At 37.6% G+C, this 20,288-nt stretch overlaps 1 protein-coding gene across 8 annotated transcripts in view; it reads left to right on the top strand.

Annotated features, from left to right (window-relative positions):
- The window catches only part of FMN2 (formin 2), a 398,830-nt gene that overhangs the window by 333,939 nt on the left and 44,603 nt on the right, over positions 1-20,288 (top strand). The gene's annotated exons all lie outside the window — the stretch shown is intronic.

Here is a 20,288-nt window from a genome sequence, read left to right as displayed (position 1 = left end):
TTCTAAAGAATCTTCATATTGGACTAGTTATCTTTCTTAGTGGTACATAAAATATTGTTTTTTAAATCTGTGACTTGCTAAATAAGTGAAATACAGCATATTTTAAAATGAAATTTATTTATCAATTTCAAATCTACGTCATTACTAATTTGTAGAATCTTCTGCTATAATTCTGAACGTTTGTTTTGTCTTTTAATTTTGTGATGTTTTCAGACAATATACTTGAAAACTATATGGTCTTTATCATCTTGATTGAATGTTCTTTTTTAATCATTATGCAGTGTCCCTGTTTATTGTCATTAATACCCTTTGCCTTACAATTCTCTATTGATTAACACTTCATCATGCTTTCTTTTCACATTTCCCTGGCATATATTGTCCATCTATTTATTTTTATTTTTCTAGGCTATTGTGGTTAATACATGTCATTTGTAAGCAGTGTTTATTTAATCTGAGTTTTTATTTTAATATTCAACCTGATAGACTTTCTGTAATAGTTGTTTTAAATTCTTTTATATTTATTATGATTGTTGATTTGTTTTGTTTCGAGACAGAGTCTCACTCTGTCACCCAAGCTGGAGTGCACTGGCATGATCTTAGCTCACTGCAACCTCCACCTCCTGGGTTCAAGTGATTCTTCTGCCTCAGCCTACTGAGCAGCTGGGACTACAGGCGTGTGCCACCATGCCTGGCTAAGTTTCGTATTTTTAGTAGAGACAGAGTTTTACCGTATCGGCCAGGCTGGTCTGGCATGCCTGACCTCGTGATCCGCCCACCTTGGCCTCCCAAAGTACTGGGATTACAGGCATGAGCCACCACGCCTGGCCTGTTGTTGATATATTTTTATTTATTGCTACCAACTTAGTATATACTCAAATGGTTTTTTATCTCCTTTGCTTTTTAGTTTTTCTTTCCTGTCTCCTACTGGACAAGAAAGTTTTCTTCATTTCCCTTTTTTAACTCTTTTCTGGATTGGACTTTACTGATTTTTATATCTAGTATTTTAGCAGTTATACTTAAAACATGAGTTTTCTAACAAAGACAAAAGTTACTAATTATTTTATTTCTTGTCCTAGACAAGGAAACGAATACTTTGTCCTTATCTTCTTGTTATCTCAAGTTTTAGTCATCAGCTTCTAGGAACAAAAAACCATAATCATTTAAGAATTTAACTTTTATTTAATAACTGTATTTAATGAATTTCCCTTTTTGCCACTGTGTCTAGGCCCTTCAGATTAACATTTTTCTTCTTACTGAAGAATGTTCTTTAGTTGTTCTTCCACGGAGGGTTTTCTATTGGGAGTTAATTGGCCCAGAAGTTAGATAGAAGTATGTTTTTACGTTTCCAAACTTAAGGAATTTCCAAAGTTGCTGTTCTTTCTTAATTACATAAAGATTACATAAAAGAAGACTATCTGCATGAGAATAATCCTTTCCATTTTTTGAGACTTGCTTTATGGTCAAAAAGATGGTCAACATGTATAAGTACACAGTGTTCTAGTGTTAGATGCAGTGTTCTATCTTGTTTATTGTTTTAAACTGACTCATTAAATACCCAGTATCTTTCCTGATTTTGTCTGCTTCTCTCTGTCAGTTACCAAGAAGGTACAGTAAAGACTCATAGGAAGGTATGTCCATTTCTCCTTACATTTCTGACATTTTTACCCTGTGTATTTTCAAACACTTTTGTTTCCTACACACAGGTTTAGAGTTTTTCATCTTCCTGGTTAAACTAAATCTGGTTTTCGGTGCTATCTCTTTTCTGGTAATGTTTTTTGCCTGAATTTGTACTTTGCTTTGTATTAATGTCAGTATCTCTCAGCTCTTTGTGGTTAGTATTTGTCACAGCACTTCCACAATTTTCCTTTCAACCTTTCTGTGTCCTTATGGGCAAAATTTTTAAAAAAACTGAGGTTTATTCCTCAAATACCTGAGTGCGTCAATCCCAGCTGTGTACTGAGAGAGGGTGACTGCCCACTACAAGCTATACTTTTGCTAGGATTCCATTACTTCCAACCGTATAAGCTCCCACAGTAATGGAAGTGGCCATGCGGAAGCCATGGGTCTCTGGCAATCATTGTCTCCTCAGATCCTGTGTCCCAGGGCCCTCAAAACATCTGATTATTTCCCTTTTGAACTGTCCAGTCCAGTGAGTAATGGCTTCAGGTTTCTTTGTAGAAGGACTAGGGGAAGTGTTACAGTGGATTCTTGCTACCAAGTTTCAGGGTCCTTCCTCACAGGGACGCAACTCCTTTGCTCAGGAGTGTCCTGGATCTGAAATCGGCTCAGTTCTGGGAACTGATCAAGGAATCATGATTTTCTTTTCTTTTTTTTTTGAGATGAGTCTTGCCCTGCTACCCAGGCTGAAGTGCAATGGCATGATCTCGGCTCATGCAACCTCCGCCTCCCAGGTTCAAGCGATTCTCCTGCCTCAGCCTCCCGAGTAGCTGGGACTACAAGCATCTGCCACCACACCTGGCTAATTTTTTGTATCTTTAGTAGAGATGGGGTTTCACCATGTTGGCCAGGCTGGTCTCAAACTCCTGACCTGGTAATTTGCCCCACCTCAGCCTCCCAGAGTGCTGGCATTACAGGCGTGAGCCACCGTGTCCAGCCGGAATCATGATTTTCTATAGAACAGCCACCCGCAGCCTCCTGTTTCCCACTCTTACCCTTTTCTGTGGTCATAGAGGTTGAGCGGCACACTTGTCATTTGCCCCTATGGATACTATACTCTACTAACCATCTCCACAGTCCCCTGAGAGTCAGGCCCCCTTGGCTGCCCCTTGGCTTGTTGATCATTATGGTAATTGTGGTGCACCCGCTTCTGGTCATTCATTGAGCTTTACCACTTGGACCCTGTTATTTTAGGGTCCTATCATCCCAATGGATTTTTAATGAGCCCAGCTCTGTGACCTCTTCTTATATCACTCTTAACCTACAGAGAAGAACTCCCACTGCTGCACTGTTGAGTGATGCTGGTACCCCTCTTCCATGCATTCTTTATGGCCTTCTGGGTGGGGCCTCTGGGAACTTCCATGGATAATCCTTCGCTCAGTTTTCTGGACTCACACAGTACATGCTGGGGTGCCTACTCCCCTCAGCCTCCATAGTCCTTCCTCTCCCATCTGCCAGGGCAACTCCAGCACTTTTACTCCTCTTTAAATTGGCTGTCACTCAGAAGAGACCTACAGGAGAGAAACCTCTCCCTGAATCGCTCCACTCCGTGATAGCTAATTCTTGCAGCACCTTCCATATATAATCTCTTTCCCCCCTTTTCAAGCATAGCACCTCCCTAGCTGGGTCTTCCTGGGATATCTCCTTAATTGCTGTCCTATTGTCCTGGCAGCCAAGAGAAGACCTGGGGCAGGGGAGGGGCGTTTGTTGCAAGGTGTGATGTGTCCACACCAGGACATTTTTACTAGAGACATCACCAGAGCTAACCTGATAAAATGTCCTGGTGTGGACACCATCACAGCTGGCATGGACACCAGGCTGTTTTATCAGGTTAGCTCTAGTGACGTCTTTAGCAGCTGCATAGCCACCATGTGCCAGAGATTGCCAATGTCCCACATACCGCACAGGACAGGGGGCTGGTGAATCTGTCCCAGAACTCCATCTCGGTGCCTGTTCTTACGGGTTACTTGTGCTACTGCTGTTAGTTCAGGTTCTACAAAAATCAAGTCCCAAGACTGTATTTATTTGGAAAAACAGGAAGGGAGCCAGAGGAAACTGGGACAGCTGTTAGACCCGATACAGGTCCAACCTCCATGGAGGAGAGGGGAGGAAGGAAGGCTCAGTGAGAAAAGTCTTGGACTGCAGTGCAATTATAAGACATTTTATTGTAAGTTATAAGATTTTTCAAGGCCAGTGGGAAGTCCTTGAGCCAAAGTTCCCTTTAGAGGAATCTCGTGTCTCTTAGGATTGCACCTGGTATCAGTATTCTTGCTGCTCAGTCACCACCCGGAAACAAGCCTGGACCTCTGTGCAAATGAAGTGATACATTTCAAAGCATGGCAGCCAAGGCCCTTGGTCAACATTTTTCCTGCAGTTGGAAATGTGCAAGATCTGAAAGATGTGTACTCATGGATGCCGTAGAAATTATATGTTTTTATTTCGTTTATTTTTAATGTCTACCTTTAAATTAACAATATTTATTCATTTAACATCTTTATCCCTTTCCCAGATAGTATAACACTTTCAAATTATTTAATTTTTATTGCCACCATTTTACAGGTTGTTGACCAAAAATGTAGGTTTGTCTTTTTTTTTTTTTTTGAGATGGAATCTTGCTCTGTCACCCAGGCTATAGTGCAGTGGCACAATCTCAGTTCACTGCCACCTCTGCCTCCTGGGTTCAAGCAATCCTCTTACCTCAGCCTCCCAAGTAGCTGAGATTACAGGCATGCACCATCAAGCCCAGCAAGTCTGTCTTTTTTATTTTTGTGAAAGATGGGAGATCTGACATCTATGTTTATGTTTTTTTTAAAGGTGGACATCAAATTTTCCAACACCGTTTGTTGAAAGAAACTATCCTTTCTCCGTTGAGTTGCCTTTATTCCTTTGTCAAAATTAGTGAATTGTATTTGTTTTGTGGTGGGGGGTGGCCTGGTAATAAATATTTTAATGTTTCTTGTTTCATTTTTATTATGACAAATAATTTTCAAGTTTATTTTCTGTTTTTTGTTTTGTTTTGTTTAAATACAAATCTAAACCACAAACAGGTACAACCAAGATATTTTATCTCATATTTATGCTCCTGTCAGAACCTCTTCCAATTCAATGACCACTGATCAGGCCAGAGTGGGATGGGGGACATTTTCTTAGGTAGCAGTGTTGTGAGGCCTGTGGCAAGAAATCAAGGACAAGGACAGGCTCTCATACCTGTCTCCACATTTACCTGGGACCAGGGTGGGCAGGAGATACCTGGTCATGGCTCCTGAGCCCCAGCTTCCTGGTTTGAAGGGACAGAGAGTGAGAACTGGTCCTGCGTTGGGAGGGAGGCAACAGCCACCTGCTCCTCTTGCAGTTGGCTATATTTTTATGAGTCTACTGGGCACTCTGTTCTAGTTCAATCTGTGTGTCTATTCTTCTGCCAGTACCATGCTGTCTTGGTTACTAGAGCTTTATAGTAACTCTTGAAATCAGATAATGTCAGTGCCCCGACATTGTTCTTCATTATGGTGTTGGCTATCCCAGATCTTTTGCTTTTTTATGTAGATTTTAGAATCAATTGTTGATATCTATGAAACAACTCATTAGGAAAGTGATTGGGATTGCTATGAGTCAGTAGATCAAATTGAGAAGAACTGACATCTTGACAATATTGAGTCTTCCCATTCATGAACATGGAATATCTCTATTTAGTTGTTCTTTGATTTCTTTTATTTGAGTTTTGTAGTTTTTCTCATAGATCTTGTACACTTTGTTAGGTTTACATCTTAGTATTTTATTTTGTGGTGCTATTTTTAAGTTACATAATTTTCATTTCAAGTTTTAATTATTCAGTGCTAGTATATGGGAAAACAGTTGAGTTTTGTGTATTCACATGTATCCTGTAAACTTGCTATATCTGTTTATTAGCTCCAGGAGTGATTTTTTTAGATTCTTTGGCATTTTCTACATAGTCATCTTCAAATTTTCTACATATTAATCTTCAAATAGAGACAGTTGTATTTCTTTCTTTCCAATCTATGTATCTTTTATTTCCTTTTTTGTCTTATTGCAATAACCATAAGACAAATATACGCTGTCGTCTGATTCCTGATTTTAAGAACTTTTCTTAGTTGGTTGATCTTTGGGATCAGCATGGGTCTCAGCTTACATTGTCCCACAGGGGCCAATCAGTGCTGGAAAATGTGTCACTTGGATTTTCAGATTTCTCTTCCACCGTTTGTATGAGCTGATACTTGTTCTTAGGTTGAATTACCTTTTTTTCTAAGAGCAATTGGCTGCTCTGAGATCACAGTTACCCTGAAGGTGTAAGGATCACAGTTCTTCATTTCAAAAGAAAAGAAATACCAGTTTATCCTCTTACCATTCTGAATTCCTCTGATTTTTCCATTGCCTGAAACAAAGTGTTGCAATAAAAATATCCTTCATGCTTTTTAGAAGACATGGAAGACCCTTCAAAGGCTTTTTAATAATAAGTAAAAGGGGATTTATTCTTCCTTATTGGAATAATAAAATTTGTTACACTTTATATAAGTTCCTATGGGGGGTGGAGGAAGGAGGTGGAAATGAAGATGATGATTTAGGGTTCCAAAAATTGCAGTTACTTGTGGAAGGCTTTAACTGAAAATAGACCTTCCTCTTGAGATTTTAGTTTGTTCTGAAGAATAATATTACAAAATCCAACATTGCACAACAAAAAAAGCAAAAGCAATGGAAGATTTATGATGATGATCCTTTGCAGTTCGTTTAAACTGGTATGCTCTGTTGGCCTCGTCTGTCATACTGAGATGCTTTATGATCTTGGTTCTGCCTATATGGACTAAATTAAGTTATACATGTGCAATTCTCATTCTGCCTATAAAGTCTCATTTAGTACTCAGCCTTTTTTGCTACACTCTCAAAGGACAGTGATATTGAGAGAATAAAGTAAGAGGAAAACATCACAGAAGAAACAGAGAGAAAGGTAGAGACCCCTAAGGTGCATTTAGATTGGGCCAGGACTGAATTGCTGACTCACCAAAAGGCCAGTCCAATCATAGATGTGTGCATAAGAAATGACCTCACCAGATCCTTCATGTCTAACTTCAATACAAACATCACAGTATCTCAAAATAGCCTGAACTGCCGCGTTGACAGTTGAGATGGGGAGGGAGGACTTTGGTCTCAGGGCTTGTTGGCATTCACAATAGAGGGAGGGGAAATTAATAAATGATCTGTTCCTGTCTACACATAAAGCTCGGAGACCCAACAGAACATAAGAACAACTCAGATCTGAATTGTGACGTTAGTTTTACCAATAACTACAATTACATTTGTGGTGGGAAGAATGGAAGGTTGAATTAAATGAATGTATTTCTTTCAGCGTGCCTCTTTGCTTAACTGTTGACTCGTATGTCTGTTAACTAGGTAGCAGGAAGCTGTGTGTGTGTGTGTGTGTGTGTGTGTGTGTGTGTGTGTACATATATGTACATGAACATGTCATGAAATATGAAATAGTCATATGAAAAAGTCAAGACTTAAGGACATAATTTCTGATTGTTCATCTTTTATGTGATTCCAAGGAAAAAGAATATATATTTTTTTTCCATATCAATAAAAGGAGAAATTCTCTTGGCAGGAGCTACTGCAAACTTCCTTCTGAGCCAAGTGAGATAAACTGTATAGATAAGTAGGGAGAAATGGGTAAGGGTGATCAAGCCACTCCGGCACTGGCTTGCTGTCCTCCAGGAGACCGGTCATACTGACATCAGTTTAATTTATGTAAGTGCCATGAATTGTCTCATAATTGTGTGGGGATATGGGAATAAGGGAAAGGAAGAGCTTTCCTTAACTTATCTGTATGAAGAATAGGTTCCTTGTCTTATCACACTCCGAATATACTAGGAAGACTAAAGAAGACTCTCTCATGCGGCTGATACACTGAGAACAGAACCTTCACTCATAGACCACACTATGGGCCTGGCATCCCCATAAGGACCCTCACAGGTGTCTGATTTGGGAGGAAGTACAGTCATTCTCCATTTACAAATGAGGGAGCACAGCTCAAAAAGTTATGTTGACAAAGCTCCACCACTCTGGGTAGAGCCAGAACTAAATCTTAGTTATTCATGTCTTCATTCTTCCGTAGAAGACATGGCTTGAGCTTAACAGACTGCTTCTACTACAGTGTGTCTAAAAATAAAAAAATTTGTCTCCCGAAATGTCTAGGTCAGGCCAGGCACAGTGGCTCATGCCTGTAATCCCAGCACTTTGGGAGACCAAGGCGGGCAGATCATGAGGTCAGGAGTTCGAAACCAGCCTGCCCAACATGGTGAAACCCCATGTCTGCTAAAAATACAAAAAATTAGCCAGGCATGGTGGCACACACCTGTAATCCCATCTACTTGGGAGGCTGAGGCAGGAGAATCGCTTGAACTCAGGAGGCAGAGGTTACAGTGAACTGAGATTCTGCCACTGCAGTCTAGCCTAGGTGACAGAGTGAGACTGTCTCAAGAAGAAAAAAAAGAAAGAAAGAAAAGAAATGTCTAGGCCCTTGTTCAGGAGAGAATCATTCATTCTTTACATAAACATTTAACATTTCAAACAATTCCTGTGTGCTGAGCACTGTTCAGGTGCCTGAGAGTAAAGCCATAAACATAAATGCTAAAAATTCCTTCTAGAGGTTAAATCCTCGTGTAGGGACAGCAGCAGTTAGCACACATAGAAAATATATTGTGTTTCCGATGGCATTCAGTTCTGTAGAAAAAAAGACGGAATATTCAGGGGTGGCTGTTGAGGGAGGTTGGGCCAAGTGTTTCGATTTTTACTTGGCTTTTTATGAGGATCTCACTAAGCAAAGGTCTGAATGAGGTGAGAGAGACAGAGACAGAGAGAGAGAGAAAGAGCCATAAGACACTTGGGTGAAGAGCATTCCAGGCAGATGAAGAAAAAGTGTGGCATCACAACGTCATGCTCTGTGAGGCCAGAATGACAGAAGCAAATACCCAGTAGGTAAAGATGGGATATTACTGCTCTAGTTGGAATGAGAAGTCTCTCTGGCATTAGCTAGCAAAAAGTAAAGTAAAAACACTTATGTTTCTGAAGGTCAGCTCATGTTTAGGTTACTCCCCCACCCCAAATTCCTTTTATGGATTTATTCTTTTTGTCTTAACCTGGAATCATTTCCGGAGCTCCCTGCCACACATTAAAGGTGCTCACTCAGGCTGTTTAGATGTGCTTCTGGTTGCTGTTGGATAAAGATAAGACAGTGCTTATCATGTTCTGAACAGGATCGTGAAAGGGTTTACCCTGATTATGAAAGGGTTTCACCTTCTAGAATCATGTATTTGGTAAGCAGAGAAACTGTCGAGAAGGAGATCTAAGACGGAGAGCATATGAATGTCTGCCAGCCCGTGGACCCGAGGGAGAGCATGGTGCATGGCTCTGTTCTGTACCTTGACTCTGATTTGTTAACCCACTAAAAATGTTTTTCAAGAAAGTCATTGACCAGAGTTTACACTTCCGTTATCTTCGCTCTGCCATGAGTAGCACCTGGCATATAGTTACTACCTGCTCTACCTGATGAATTAGGGCAAAGCTGTAGGGCCCTCTTCTAAGACTACATCGGAGTAAACACCACTAAAGTGATTGGGTTTTAATTCAATATTTTAAATAACACTTGAACAGCAGTACATCCTGCTCATAGATGGCAAATAACTATTAGTAATAACAACATGCTACGTAAATAGCATTTCATTTGCAGAGAACATGCTTCTCCAAAGAGATCATAACTTGTGGCAAGAAAATGCTATTTTAGGATAATTACTAGCACCTCTTTGGTTGCAATAAAAACCAAATTTGAGTCATTCTTTATGTGCACAATTCCCAGACAGAGAATTGCCTTAAAAACAGATGAGAAGTTTAAAAGAATATAAAATAGTTCTCGGTTTGTGGTATGGCCTCTTTTCAAGTAAAAAAATCAAAGCTGTCTATTTTTATTATCCATGGAACATAAGTCACAGGCAAAAACAATATCCAATAGAAGTCTTTAAAGCAGTATTCTACCCTCTTAAAAATATTTCCAGAATGCCACTTTAAAAGATGTGGATAGCCATTACTTCCTCGTACCAACGTCATGTATGTATGCACTTGTGATTTTTAGAAATATTACTTAATTATGGAAAAGGTCAAATGTGTGCAAAGGTGAACAGAACAGTACAGTGATCCTCCATTTTATCCGTCACTCAACTTCAACAACTATCCATTTGTAGTCAGCTTGGTTTTCTCTATAACACAATCCACTTGCCGCCTCTCATATTATTTTTGAAGGAAATCCCCAACAGATACAATTTCATCCATATATTTTAGTATGTTTCTCTAAAAGATACCCTTTTTATTTTATGTATTTATTTATTTATATTTTGAGATGGAGTCTTGTTCTGTCACCCAGGCACCATCTCGGGTCACTGCAACTTCGCCTCCCCTGTTCAAGCGATTCTCGTGCCTCAGCCTCCCGAGTAGCTGGGATCACGGGCGTGCACCTCCATGCCTGGCTAATTTTTGCATCTTTAGTAGAGATGGGGTTTCACCATGTTGGCCAGGCTGGTTGCAAACTCCTTGCCTGTAGTGATCTCGCCTTGACCTCCCAAAGTGCTGGGATTACAGGCATGAGCCACTGTGCCCAGCCCAAGATACCCTTTTTAAAAGACAGCATATTCACCACCAGTTTCACTCCTAAAAAATAATTAGGTCCTAACATCACAAAATACAAAGTCACTGTCCAAAAGTTCAATTAGTTCATGTATGTTACAACTGGTTTTGTTTAGAGTTTGTTTTGAGCAGGATATAGAGAAATGCCAACCATTATGAGTACATGATATCTCTTACGTTTTTATAATAGATGCTCCTACAATACTTTTTTCCCCTTAAACTTGAGTTGAAGAAATTAGATCATTTATCCTGCAGAGTTTTCCACAGTATGAATTTTCCTGGTGCTGTCTCAATGGTGTAGTTCAACACGATCCTCGGCCCTGTATTTCTTTTAGGTAGATAGTCAGCTCTAGATACTTGTTCAGCTTCACATTTGAATATTTTGGCAAAATTACTTTATAGGTGGTCTGGTGTGTTCTACCAAGAGGAAGCCTGATATATTTAGTTGTCCATTTTTTTTTTTTTTTTTGAGATGGAGTTTTTGCTCTTGTTACCCAGGCTGGAGTGCAATGGTGCAATCTCTGCTCACTGCAACCTCCACCTCCTGGGTTCAGGCAATTGTCCTGCCTCAGCCTCCTGAGTAGCTGGGATTACAGGCATGTGCCACTGTGCCCAGCTAATTTTTTGTATTTTTAGGAGAGACGGGGTTTCACCATGTTGACCAGGATGGTCTTGATCTCTTGACCTTAGTTGTCCATTTTTGTGATGTTACCAGCCTTTGGGAATGAATCAGTGTCTGTATGATAGATTAGTTAATTCATCATAATTTGTAAAATGGTGACTTTTTATTTCATTCTGAGTTATTAAGTGAAATACTTTTTCTTTAAAGAAAAACTTCTCGTTTGGTGTAGAGTTACTCACTGGTGTGGTTCCTATACAGGAAATGCATGATTCTTTCTTTTAGTTTACCAAATTTCAAAATAACGAGCAGTATTGCTAGTACTCTAGTTCTTGCCATGAAAAATGAACAAATCTTTTTCTTGAGCATTGTAATGAACTCATAGAATTAAATGTACTTGATGTGTTTTACTCTTTTACTATTATTATTGTTACTTATATCCAAAACATTTCTTTTTTTTTTTTTAATACAAAATTTCACTCTGTTGCCCAGGCTAGAGTACATGGTAAGATCATGGCTTACTGCAGCCTCAACTTCCTGGGCTCAAGCAATCCTTCCACTGCAGGCACAGGTGCACGCCCCCACACCTGGCTAATTTTGTAATTTTTGTAGAGATGAGGGCTTACTATATTGCTCAGGCTGGTCTCAAACTCCTGGCTTCAAGTGATCCTCTTGCCTTGGCCTCCCAAAGTGTTACAATTACAGACATGAGCCACTCCACCTGGCTAAAATGTTTCATCTTTAATTTGACCTTGAGTCCTTTTGACATGGCCTTCTCTGCTATCTTCTTGGATAGGACACTCCAGGTTCATTTCGAACAACTTTTTTCCCCCAGACCTGGATTGGGCCATTTCTCCAGGCAGCTCTGAATCTGTAACATATTGTAGAATGACTAAATCGAGCTAGTTCACATATGCATTACCTCACGGACTTAACAAGTTTTGTAGTGAGAACACTTAAAATAGACACTATGAATTTATAAGAATACAACATATTGTTATTAACTCTTGTTACTGTGTTGTATAATAGAGCTCTTGAACTTACCCTTCTTATCAGATTAACATTTCAAATCATTTTTGTTGCTATGTTTCTGTTCCATTGCTTTGATTGCTTTTATGATACACATACAGGAATTTCTTGTCTTTCATACTTAGGACTTGCTCTCAAATATTTTTTTTAAATTTCTCTTTGATTTAACAAATTTTCCTCATACAGCTTCTGTTTTCAGTAAGACATTAGTTGCGGTGCTTATTGATGCTTGTGTTACTTCTTATTCAGTTTTTGTGTGTAAAATGATCATTTTTAATTTTTTACTATGTTCTTATACCTTATTTCTGAATTTTTAACATTTTGAGTTATTTTTTCATATCCTTTATCATTTCGTTAATATCTCCTAGCATATTTTAAAACATTAGGCAACAGTCATCTGTTCAGTAGACATGTCTTCCTGGCTTGTCTGCCTGATAGACCTATCTTTCTCTCATTGGTCTGCAGAGCCATTATTTCACTCCTGTTTTTTTTTTTTTTTTTTAATAAGTTTGTTTAATCATTTGCAATCTCCTTTATTCCTTAGTTTCATCTCCTTGTTGTTTCTTCCTTCCCTCTTCTCTCCATCTTTGTTTTTCTTCCTTTTTTCTTGGTTAGTTGAGGCATACTTTGTATACATTTAAAATGCACAGACCCTGAGTGTTCCTTTCAGTGATTCCTTGTAAACCAAAACATGATTTAAAAAGTTGTGTTTTCAGTCATTTACTTCACACCTCTCTGAAGAGATGGTCATTGTTCTGATTTGTCAACATAGATTAATTTTGTGTATGCTTGGACTTTGTATAAATGGAATCATATAGCATGTATAATTTTGGCTCTGTTTTTTTTTCCACTTACATTGTTTTTTAGAGTAATTTCATATTGCTACATCAGAAACTTCTTCGTTTTATTGTTAGGTAGTATTTCATCATATTTACAGATCACAGAGTATCCATTCCCCTGTTCATGGACACTTGGGTCTCCAGTCTGGGGTTGTTATTAGCAGGGCTGCTGTGAACATGCTTCTGTGAGTCTCTTTGTCTACATGTTTCACTTCCCTTGGAATTAATAGGTGACGGTGGGTTTTCTGAGTCATGTTATACAGATATGTATAAATTTGTAAGAAATTGTCAAGCACTTCTTCAGAGTGGTTTGCTATTTTACACTCTCAACAGCACTGTATGAAAATTTCAATTGCTCTATATTCTTGCCAACATGTGTTATTACTTTATCAGTCTTTTTGATTTAAGCCAACTCCTATGAGTATGAAATGGCATAATGGTATATTTAAACGAAATTTTACTTTGCCAAAGTCTAATTTGTCAACTTTTTTTTCTTATGGTTAGTCCTTTTTGTGTCTTATCTAAGAAATTTGATTTAGCCCAAGGATGTAAAGACATTTTTTAAAATGTTTTCTCTTAGAAACCTTATGTTTCTGTCTTCTACATCCAAATGCTTATTTTATTTTGTATTGAGTAAGGATTTTTTTCCAAACAGATATTCCATTGTTCTAGCACCATTTGATAAAAAAATCTTTCCTACCTCCCGTTGAATTGCCTCGCCACCTTTCATAAAAAATCAGATGACCTTATATGTGCAAATCTCCTTCCAGATCCTTATACTAATACCACACTCTATTACTGTAGTTTTATAATAACTCTTGAAATCAGATAATGTAAGTTCTTCACCTTTGTTCTTTTAAAAAAAATGGTTTTTTTATTTGCTATTTCAGATACTTTATATTTTTACATAAATTTTAGAATGAGCATAACCATTACTTTAAACAAAACTCTTGATTGGGATTGCTTTGACTCCATAGAATAATTTGGGACAAATTGGTCTTAACAATATTGACCTTTTCAACCCAAGAATATGTTATACCTTTACAGTTACTTAAGCTTTCTTTAAACTTTCTTGGCAATGTTTGTGATTTTCACACTTTTATTTGATTTATTGTTAGATAATGCTTTATATTAGGAATACAAGTTATATTGTTTTAAAACATGTCTTTCCAGTGGTCTTTTCCAGGGTGTATAAAAATACAATTAATTTTTAAATATCCACTTTGTATCTTATGGGATCAATATTAATTTCACTTATTTTGTTCTGAGTAAATTCACTTATTAGTTCTAATAGGTTTTGTTATGTTTGTAAATTCCATAGTGTTTTCTATATATATATAAAACCATGTTTATATATTTATATATATGTATGACTACATCCCATATATGGCTATATGCACATATACATGTATATATATGTATATGTGGCTATATACACACATACATATGCATACATATGTGTGTATATATGTATATATATGTGTGTATATACATACATATATGCATATATATGTATATATCCCATATATGTTATATATGTGCCATATATAGTTTTATAACAATATCATATTGATACATATATATATGAAAACATTTATATCTATGTAAAGCTATATTTCTTCCTTTCCAATCATCTTTTTCTTTATTAACTGGCTAGGGATTTCAGTACAGTGTTGAATAGAATTGCAAAGAACAGCCATTCTTGTTTTATTTCTGAACTAAAAAGAAAATATAAAATACACTGAATATGTTAACTGTAGTTTTTCATGCACAGTATTTATATAATTGTATACTTTTACTTCTAGTCTTAGTTTGCAGAGAGTTTTTTCCTTTTTGTAATAATGAACTTATCTTGACTTTTTTCAAGTGTGGCAAATTACACTGACTGTTCTTCAAATGTTAACACCATTTCGTATTATTAGGGATACGTTTTGTATTATCTAAAGTGGATAATCCATCATGACCCCAATTTGTCATGATGTATTGTCCACTTTAGAGTTTGCTGCATTTGATTTGATAATGTTTTGTTAAGGATTTTTTTTTTTTGCTTATGATCAGGAGGGATATTTGTCTATAAATTTATTTATTTTTCTTTCATAGTATCTTTTTCAGTTTTCAGTATCAACATCAGGGTAAAGCTGGCTTCATAAAATGTGTTGGGAAGTATAGCCTATTCTGTTTTCTGGATGAGTTAGTGCAAGATTGGCTTTATTTCTTCATCAAATGTTTGTTAATTCACTTACGAAACAAATAGGGTCATAATTATTTGGAGTGTGGAGATAAATTTGATTACAAGTTTATAAAAATTAATTTCCTGTTTATGGAAATAATTGAACTTTCTTAGATTTAGGGGTACTTACATTTTCTGTTTTTTGTCAGAACTTTCTTTTAGAAAGTTTTGTTGTTTAAGTAATTTGCTTATTTCATTTAAATTGTTTATAACATCATCACATTCTCATTTTAAGCCAGTATGATCTATAGAAATGACTGTTTTCATCCCTAGGATTCATGCTTTTCATTTTCTCTCTTTTTTTCTTAATCAGTCTTGGTAGGCATTTGCCAATTTTACTAAGCTTTTCAATAAACCAACTTCTGACTGAGTTGATTTTCTGTAAGATTTAGTTTCTATTTCTTTGTTTTGTGCTCTTTTTAATATTTCCTTTCTTCTACTAAGCTGGGTTTAATTTGCTCCTTTATAGTTTCTCGAGTTGAATATCTAAATAAATGATTTTACACATTTCTTTTTAATGTATTTACTTTAAAGCTCAAAACTTCTAAGTACTTGCTTTACCTGTATTCCATACATTTTGATATATCTTTTTAAATTTTTATTTAGTTTGGAATATTTTCTCATTTATTTTAGGATTTCTTTTTGATCTATGGGTTATTTTTCACAAGTTTGCATAATTGCCAAAATGGATATTACCTAGATCTTATTTTTATTCTCTCATAATTTAATACCAGTGTGCTCAGGGAATTTACTCTGGAAGATTTCAGTTTGAAATTTACTGAGGCTTGTTTTATGACTCAGCATATGGTCTATGTTGATGAATATTTCATGTGCTCTTGTATATTCCGCCACTGATCATAATGTTCTATAAATGCCAACTGGGTCAGTTTTTGATAACAAGATTCAACTCTTCTGTATCGCTAGTGATATTTTAATCTAGTTCTCTTGACTACTGAGAAAGAGGTGTTAAAACATCCAATTAGATTATGATTTTGACTCTTTTTCCTTTTGGTCCCACAATTTTTGTTTCATGAATTTTGAAACTGTTTTGTTAGATGTATATCTTTAGCATTGTTAAGTCTTCTTGATAAGGTGGATGCTTTTATAATTATGAACTAGCACCCTGGTTATATTCTTTGTCTTGGATTTCTACTTGGATAATCAAGAATACCAGGCCAACTTTGCTATGGTTAGTGTTTTTACATAACTTTTTCCACTGCAATATTTTTATCTTGCTCATTTTTATTTGAAATAAATTTTACTGAAATTTTAGGAGGAATAGATGCATGAGGAAAGCATTTTTAACGTCAGCGCTTAGAGCTTCCTCTTTTCTTGCTTTTGCACAATAATATGTACATTTTACCTGCATTTTCTCTTTTCTTTGTTCTTGAGTTTTTCCTGCACAATCCGAATTCCCCTCTCAGCATTTTCTCTCAATACAGAGCTTAGCCCTAAAAGGGAGTTTCTCTCGGGTTAGCTAGTTCTTAGAGTTCACATAGCTCAGATGCTTCCAGCCCTTTCAGAAGTCACTGTACATCCCTTCTTCTGTTCCATGCATTCAAATGTGTAAAACGCCTTCCAGTTTCAGCACAGTTCTCAGGCTGGCCCTGACACTTTCCAGGAATACCTGTTTGTAATTTGGGGGTTCTTCTGCTTTGAAGAGAGTTTTCCTGTTGCTTCCCTCTGCTTCCACCTATACAGATGATGTTACCACATGGGTTTTATGCTGTGAGTAGTTTCTCCTTGGCTGTTTGTAATTGTGAGGTTTGTTGGGGACATTAGATACCTAGGTCTTTGCGGATATCTCCCTGTGAGCCTTGATTTATAATATTGGTTGTTCTTTCCATTTTTGTGTGAGATTCAGAGAAATTCCAAAATGATTCTGCTTCTGTAGCTATCGTTTTAGAGCTCTGCAGGTACCTTGATTCCATTGCAGAGAAGTATATTCATACTGTCTGATGTTTGCAGTAAAAGAAGTGTGGTGTTGATCTATTCGAGAAGGAATCCAGATCAGAGGGATCTTGATTGTTCAGTGACATCTAGATTTATCTGTTATTGTAATTTATGCATTTTTTTATATAACTGCACATCTTTTTTTTTTTCCATCACCAGGCTTGAGTGCAGTGGTATGATCTCGGCTCACTGCAACCTCCGCCTCCCGGGTTCAAGCAATTTTCTGCCTCAGCCTCCTGAGTAGCTGGGATTACAGGTGCCCAACAAAATGCCCGGCTAATGGTTTTTGTATCTTCAGTAGAGGCATGGTTTCACCATCTTGGCCAGGCTGGTCTCGAACTCCTGATCTGATCCACCCACCTCAGCCTCCCAAAGTGCTGGGATTACAGGCGTGAGCCACCGTGCCTGGCCTATAACTGCACATCTTTTGTTTGTTTGTTTGTTTTGAGACAGAGTCTCACTCTGTCACCCAGACTGGAGTGCAGTGGCACAATTTTCTCACTGCAATTTCTGCCCCCTGGGTTCAGGTGATTCTCCTGCCTCAGCCTCCTGAGTAGCTCGGATTACAGGCATGCGCCACTGCGCCTGGCTATTTTTTGTATTTTTAGTAGAGGTAGAGTTTCACCATCTTATCCAGGCTGGTCTTGAACTCTCGACCTCATGATTCACCCCCCTCAGGCTCCCAAAGTGCTGGGATTACAGGTGTGAGCCACCGTGCCTGGCCTATCACTGCACATCTTTTAACTATTACATCTTCCTGTGCCAGGGTCATTTTGAGAGAGTCTCACAGAGAAGCCTGTGTAGTAAAGAAGGTCCTAGGTAAGATGTCTGTCTTTTTGTAGTGAATCCTGTATTGCTCTATGGTGGCTGGGATCCTCCTGGTTTCAGATTTAAATGAAGGAGATAATTCAGAAAAGATGGAATCTAATCTCTACCACCCACCACCCAAGTAGATCTCTTTCTTGTTATGCAAGTTTGCATTCATTGAAGGCTACCTAATGCTGGACAGGATTACATGACCAAAAATACCTCTGGCATAAACGATACCTTGATCATCTGTAGAAATTATTGTCCTATTTGCTTTTTTTTTTTTTTTAAGCATTTACACTTTATTTCAGGGAGATGGGTGGCAGAGTATAGTTGGGACAGCTCTTGTGATCCTCAGATAATTCTTCTGGACACTCCATGTCACACACTCAAGGACACTTTTTCACCATGGCCACACAAAAAGAAATAGCTGCCAACATTTGTTTCTTTTCATTGAGACTCATGCCAATAATCAGGTTCACATTTGACTTTAAATCAATTGTTGGATACACATTTGGCTCACAGGGTCATAAAGTTTTGTGCAAGGAACATTTTTATTGAAAAAAATTTGCCTCTTATGAAGTTAATGCATATTTTACTACTTTAGTTTATAACTTGCAAGGCTCTTTAATCTTCAAGACAACCTTGAAAAGCTGGCATTTTTTTCCACTTATAGATGAATAAACTGAGGCTCAGAAGTTAAATTACCTCCCTAAATCAATGTGGGTAATTTATGATACAGTCAAGAAGAAATTACTGAATAATCAGAATAATTATCACTAGTATCGGAAGTCTCTGTGCCTACTGGTAACTAAAAAAATATCTTCGGAGAACATGATCACATGAGAACTTGTTAATACATCAGACCCAGTTGAATTAGTTATAATTTAGAGAATACGTTTAGGAAATATATATTTATATTTATTTAATATGCAATATAAAATAGTATATATAATATAACATGTACTATAAAATACATTTGTGTTGACACATTCAACAAACACTTTGGCAATTCATTTTTACCCATTGGACTTCAAAACAACTGTTTATGATCTGTTTTACAGTGGAAAAGCTGGTGCACAATGGTGTGAAATGGTTTGCTCATATAGCTGGTCATAGAGTCAGGATTCAATATTCCATGTCTCCTCATTCTAAATCTTATATTCTTTGCTTTTTATACCATGCTACCTCATGATAAAACTTTCAAAATGTTGCAAGATGGCTGAGTGGATAAACTAGCTGTTACAGCTTACATATTGCTCCCCAAACAGATGGGCTTGCTGTGTAATAATCAATTTTATGAAGTACAAAGACCAGAGCAATGATGAAAACGAATAAATGGATCAAAAAGACTTGAGACCTAACTTCAGCCTAACAGGTCATACATTCTCTTTAAGGTATATAAGGAAAGTGACCAGTTTTCCAAGAAGGCATATATCTGTTTGTGTTATCAGTTTTAGTAATGACCCAGATATATCTTAGACTATTTGTGCTCTCTGCCATCTATTCTCCGGGCAGTTCTGACGCCATCAATGCATTCCGCCAGACTCATTCTAACATCATTACTATAGCTGTGGCAGCCAGATCCTCACGTAGCACAGCCACTTCACAGCCTGACCCTTTCTCAGGATTAATTGACTATACTGTGTCATTTTTCTAGTGGACTAAGGAGAAAAATATAATACCTGAGATCCACACATCTGATTAAATCAGTCTTGTCATCTCTGCCTGGAACTTAAAAAGCTGATATCCTAGGAATCTTGCTGCTCAGAGACAGCTGTAGGGAAGTTTAAAATCAGAGCAGATTAGATATATATTGGTAACCCACAGCTAAGAGTAGCTGTGAATGTTTGTTTTTGCATGTGATGCTCTGTTACCTTCTGGGCAATCTCACCTTAAAGATCTCAGTATTTTAAAAAATTAGCTGGATGTGGTCGGGGGGATCACCTGTAATGCCTGCTACTCGGGAGGCTGAGGCAGGAGAATCACTTAAACCGGAAGGTGGAGGTTGCAGTGAGCCAAGATCGTGCCATTGCACTCCAGCCTGGGCGATAGTGTGAGACTGTCTCAAACAAACAAACAAACAGACAACTCAGTATTTTAATGCTCATACTATTTTTCATAGTAGAGATTTGAAATCAGCTATGGCAAGCTGAAAGCACACAGAGACAAGTGTAAGCGTATGTTAGGGTATGTATGTATATATATGTATATATACACGTATTCTTAGTTTCTGAGCAAAATCAAGTTGCCTTCGAAATTTCTACTTCAGAGTACATCAAACTTGAGTTTTTGTGCTGCAGAAATAGTGCTGGCCCTAGTCAAAGATAGAGAAAAAAAAGGACAAGATTATTTGCATGCCACCCGCTTTGCAGCCTCTCTGGCCCTACTCTAAACCATTCTCTCACTGCAGTGGTCAGGATCCTTTCCAGGGCATCACCCATGGAAC

This window comes from Callithrix jacchus, chromosome 19 (genome assembly GCF_049354715.1).
Source record: "Callithrix jacchus isolate 240 chromosome 19, calJac240_pri, whole genome shotgun sequence".
Lineage (NCBI taxonomy): Eukaryota > Metazoa > Chordata > Mammalia > Primates > Cebidae > Callithrix > Callithrix jacchus.
Note: the sequence above shows the minus strand (reverse complement) of the source record. Positions and strands in the feature narration are given on the sequence as shown.